Genomic DNA, 6,000 nt, shown 5'->3' on the forward strand with positions numbered 1-6,000 from the left:
TCTCTGGTTTTGGGTTCTACAATGTTGACAATTGTTGTAGTAACTGCTATATGGTATAAAATGATCCTCTAAATGGCCCCACCTCTCATCGTATGAGAAAGCCAAGCAGACAATAGGGGTTGGAGGTCATGCCCTCTACCCTACCTGTTTTGGAGTAAACAAACCCAGGTTCAGAATCAGGGAGGGAGGTAGATACTGTAGCCCTCTCTCTCCTCATCTGTTTATCCATCTGAGAAACAACCCTATGTCAGTGTTCTCTACAGCCCAGAGCCACTGTTTGTAACTAATGCCTTTACAGCCAATACAATGGACTCATTATGGATGGAATAGGTATTGTGATCTACTCTGTCTGTCACTATGGCCAGGATGATCACCAGAGACGTCAATGTAAGATAACAAAACCCTACAATGCGATATGGTAATGGGGGAGGTTTTAAATGGTTCTGACAATCCACCTCAAGAAGGAATTATTTCAATAAATCGTATATACTTTCTATTTGAAGTCCTCTTAAAGCTATTTGATGTTAGCTAACACATTAAACTTGGTCACACCAGCCTGCGGTTTTCACAGTATAGAGACAGAGAGATGGACAGGCGGAGTAAAGTTGATATAAAACAACACTTCAAAAAGCTCATCCAGCTTATTGCGACTGGTGTGCATCCCTGCTAATTTGAGTGTGCCCTCGCACCTCCACTCTCCTCTGCAGATTCATAAATCTCATTCCCATTATCCCACTAATTAGCCGGGATTGCAGGAGCATGTAATGCCCCTGCTTCCCAATAGATTGATTGGAGGACAGTCTCTTTGTTTTGAAATCACTTCCTGATTGATGTACAGAGCCCTAGTTTGCAATTGTAATGGCCCAGATGTTAACAATCAAATGTGTTTCCGCTCCAGGAAGTAACAGTCTGTCATGGAAGAGGAGCCAGCCAAGCGTGTAACGACACATCACAGGAGTGTGGGGAAGGAGGGACCGGGATGGAGGGACCGGGAGGGAGGGAGGGGAGGAGAGGAGAGGAAGGCCGGTGGGGAGGGGGATAGATACTGAAGTATTGGCTTGCGTTGCGGATATATGCAGATATATGCCCCTAACACATGCCCCTGCCCATCATGGAGCGCTCTGTTCTTCCCACCATAAGTACCACACAGGGCCTTGTGTTGATTGTGATAAGTGAGTTGAAGTCCTCAGTCAAGCAACGCTCTCTGAAGCTCTATAGTATTGTGAGAAACACAGAGAGACTGTTTTTGATTATGCTTTAGTATAACCATTCCCATCTCTTTCTCAGATCTGTCTGTAGGCTATATCCAAGATGATGGTTGTTCGGTGAGAGGGAATGAGTCCCTTCTGAGAAGTTACTCTTTTGGGTTGGTTGTAGAACATTATGGATTATAGAACATTGTGGAGTGAGAAACAGTTGGTATTCGTACAGAGATTAGAGGTTTAAGTTAACTTTCACAGACATAAATTAAGATCTTATTAATTCTAAGTACTTTGTACTGTATCTCCATGTAAGAAGTGATGGTAACATTACTAACCAGTAGAGGGCAATATTGTCTTTCTGAAGCCACTCTTTCTCTCCCTCTTCTCCATCTCTTCTTTCTTCCCCTTCACCAATAAATCACTTCCCAGTATAGTTAATGGATATAGAAGCAGATCATGAGTGAGCTATCTACGGGCCGATAATTCAAGTGAAGATCCCAACACTGATTGTAGAGAAAGGTTATTTATTTCTACAATAATGCAGGACACAAAGGGGGAATCGGGGCAAGATTACTGGCAGGGGTATACTGGAGGTCTAATCTCAAATGGAGCACTGTGTAAATTGGGTTCACTTTCCCCCAATGGAAATATGGACTGGAGTTTATTTCTACTTTATGCACATGGAAGCCTTTTGCCATCGTCTCGGGGGTGTGTGAGGTGAGAGAGAGGTGGCTGTGTGTGTGTACAGAGAGAGAGTGGGCTTAGTTCTTGAAAAATGCTCCATTTGTGCCCTGGTTTCTCCCATTTCATGGCTCCCACTCTACTCTAATTAAAAGGTATGACAACCATAAGGATAGGGTTGAAAGCCACTGTGTGGTATTATTGAAAGACATTGCATTGTATCAGGGGAACAGTGGCTGGCTCGGAACCGGTACTTCAGCTCTCTCACCATGCAGAAAAATGCATGATTAGGACCCAACTGACATATCTGAACAGGGGAGTCGGAGAGTGTAGGAAATATCTCCATATGCCTCCTCATGTGGCCACAGCATACCTTAAATATGACACTGTTGACTGGCTTTGCATTACTTACAGTAGACTTTAACACAAGGGTTTAACAATATTGGCATTATGGAAAATGTATGAATGAAAATACCTGAACACATATGGGACATGAAATGTATACTTATACATCTAGACATGTTGTGTAGCATGTTTCAGACTTTCAGCAGGCCTGTCAACTTGAGCCTCAAATACAGAAGATAAGTAACGAACATGAATCCACTCCTGCATGAGATATGTTCAATGGGTATCCTAGGGTATGAGAGCACATACCTCTTTTGTTGATGCAAACTTGTAGTGTATTTGAGCTTTAAAAAGACTTCTAAAGTTTATACTGTCCACTTTGACATTTCAGACTTGATTTTTCCTAATGAAAAATGTGTCAACCCCTACAAAAATGTCCATTCATTATAATCCACATAATAATTCACATTTGCTGTTGCTGCAGGACTTTTTTCCTGCTGTAGCGTACTGGCTCAAATGAAGATCCTACATCTGTATGTGGCATGTGTGACAGAGAGACATTATACATGTATCTATGCTAAAGCCATGCTAAAGTACGATGCTGATTCTACAAGGGGTGGGAGGTGTATTCCCTGCAGAGTGCCCATGAAACCACCACCTCACCCAGGGGGACCAGAGTATGAACCCAGGTACCATTGGAGTTACACCTTTCTTTGTGGAGATGCCATGAGGAGGTGTAAGCTTGATGAGCACAGTTGAACATTCTTCCTGAGGAACCTTATCCAGGGACTACTGGGACTCCTCTCCAGGGGGGTCACCAACCCTAGATGGGCCTGCTGATCAGCCCCCTTCCCTTGGGTGGGAGTCCATATTGGCCCTTCTCTCCAGATGGGTGGAACACAGGTCAGTCCGGCCCAGAAGCATCACAGGGGACGTCTTGGTTGCTGGTCCCAGGGGACAGGGGACCTGCCTGGGACTGACAGCTGCATCTTTCCCCCAGCTCCCTGGCCCACACACCCCAGGGTGTACCTGCTGCTCGGCTTGTGTGCCCCAGTGGCATGTGACAAATGGTGACATGTTTCTGTTCTCCTGCTTGGTTTGATCGGAGGTCCTGATGGATATTGAAACAGCAGGCGACTTTCAGATCCTTGTTTCTCAGATAGAAAAGAAGAAAGGGGGACAGAGAGAGGGGGAATGGAGAGAGAGAAAGAGAGAGAGATGGAGGGGGGTGGAGACGGGGAGTGGAGAAAAGAGGGGGAAAAGTGCTGCCTAGAGCGGTGGTAAAGATTGCTTTATTTATAGTAAAAAAGTTGTTATAATACCAGTTTAAAAAAAAAATTGTATAGACTTTCCTAAATTGTGAGAAGGGAGGCAACAATGATCAGCCTCTCCTTTGAATTTTCAACCAGCGGTTATTAAAAGTGTGGTCGTGATTGATAACCTGTCAGTCATGGAAATAATCAGGACCAATCCCGTCCCACACAGCCATCTCTGCCTCCCGCCCTAATCCTTTATACCCCTATCACCCCCAACACATCCACTTGCCATTGAAAACCTGTAATTGAATGAGTTTTTGTCATTATTTTGATTAATCATATTAATTTGTACTAATTAAGAGATGGTTTGAAGTGATGACAATTAGATTAATGAAATTAGTTTTAACTTTCTTTCCCCCCACCTTAATAACAGAAAAAAAAGGATTCCGACCAGGACTGTTATGAAACAGTTGGCAATCTGGATTTTGGGACTAATTGAATGTCGAATTTTATTAATGATGAAATTCATTAAAAGTCCTTGGGGGGGAGGGGGCGGCGCGCGGGGAAAATTAATTAAAATTCCTGAAGATATTTCTCATGTTAAAGGCATAGGCACTGTTAACCCTGGGCTTGGGAGTAGCTGTACTGTACCACCAGGCTCCCTGCATGTTCTGCTGTAGGGAGAAATATGGGGTTTTAAGTGGTGACAGATAAAGGCTGTTGAGGATCCCTAGATTAATGGTGCTATCTCAAAGGGTTGAATAATTGTGATGATTGGCTGACCACTACACCAATCAGCAATGAGCAAATTAATCCTATTCTCTAAACTCATCCATAGGCAACAGCTGTTCCAGACACTAGGAGGACTGCTGTCCCAATTCACCATATCCATCTAGATCTGTCCAGAGGACTCCACACCTCAAAGGTTGCCAGGTAAAAATACCATTGTCTGTTTAGATCCGCTTTTTACAGAAAAAGGAAATTGAAGCCAGGTGATTTAAACGGTACCCAGAGTGTAGTTTTTGCGGTGTCCAGTTCAAGCTGTCCCTGGTGGCTGGGTCAGGTCCGGTGATTGACACACAGGGCAGCCCTGCCACTCCGGGTGCAGTGGGGGTCTGTGGGTTCTGCCCAATCCTTCAGCTCTACATATTCACCAGCCTGTCTCCCTCGCCACAGGCCAATTCATAATTAACAGCTGTTGGCTTGTCAAGAGTGGCCCTGGCCATGGCACACGCACATACATTTATATTCACTGAGAAGACCCCGTGCCATGGATGGATTTCAGAGGCCATGAACCCATCCTTTCTCACTGAATGATGGACACTCACCTGAAAGCTCAAACACAGACACTCTCAGTCTAGTCAAACTCCCTCCCTCCCTCTCCCTCTGCCTCTCACCGGTCAGCTCCTTCTGCCACTGGCCCTGGAAATGTATGCATCTCTACATTATGTCTGGCCTGCTGAGGGGGTATGAAAATGAATCCTTGCTGATGCAGGCCTCTGCTATGTGTGTTTGCATGCTTGTTGAGCTGAAGTTGAAATGTAAATATAGACTGCGGGAGATCAATGCTGCGATATGCTGCTTGAAATTCAAATAAACAAGGAGCTGTCCACTTGTAATAAATGATACCCATAAAAATAATGATTTCTTTAACTGATAAAGATGAAAAGTAATTGTTTGTGCTCACACAAAATTAATCATATCAAAACGGGCAATCATTTTAAAGAGACACCGGACACATATATTTGTTTTTAAATGTGATGAAGTATTGGCTATCCCGCATGAAGTCGGAGGTTAGCATTACAATATGGAGGGCTCTTATTCAAGAGGCTAGAGATAGTATTTTTGCATATATTCAAAGAGGAGGAAATGTTTATGGAATGTATGTGTACAAGAGGAGGAAATGTTTATGGTATGTATGTATACAAGAGGAGGACATGTTTATGGTATGTATGTATACAAGAGGAGTAAATGTTTATGGTATGTATGTATACAAGAGGAGGAAATGTTTATGGTATGTATGTATACAAGAGGAGGACATGTTTATGGTATGTATGTATACAAGAGGAGGACATGTTTATGGTATGTATGTATACAAGAGGAGGAAATGTTTATGGTATGTATGTATACAAGAGGAGGAAATGTTTATGGTATGTATGTATACAAGAGGAGGAAATGTTTATGGTATGTATGTATACAAGAGGAGTAAATGTTTATGGTATGTATGTATACAAGAGGAGGAAATGTTTATGGTATGTATGTATACAAGAGGAGGACATGTTTATGGTATGTATGTATACAAGAGGAGTAAATGTTTATGGTATGTATGTATACAAGAGGAGGAAATGTTTATGGTATGTATGTATACAAGAGGAGGACATTTTTATGGTATGTATGTGTACAGGAGGATGAAATGTTTATGGTATGTATGTATACAAGAGGAGGAAATGTTTATGGAATGTATGTATACAAGAGGAGGAAATGTTTATGTTATGTATGTATACAAGAGGAGGAAA

The sequence above is a fragment of the Salmo salar genome, chromosome 01, assembly GCF_965601325.2.
Source record: "Salmo salar chromosome 01, fSalSal1, whole genome shotgun sequence".
NCBI classification, from domain to species: Eukaryota; Metazoa; Chordata; class Actinopteri; order Salmoniformes; family Salmonidae; genus Salmo; species Salmo salar.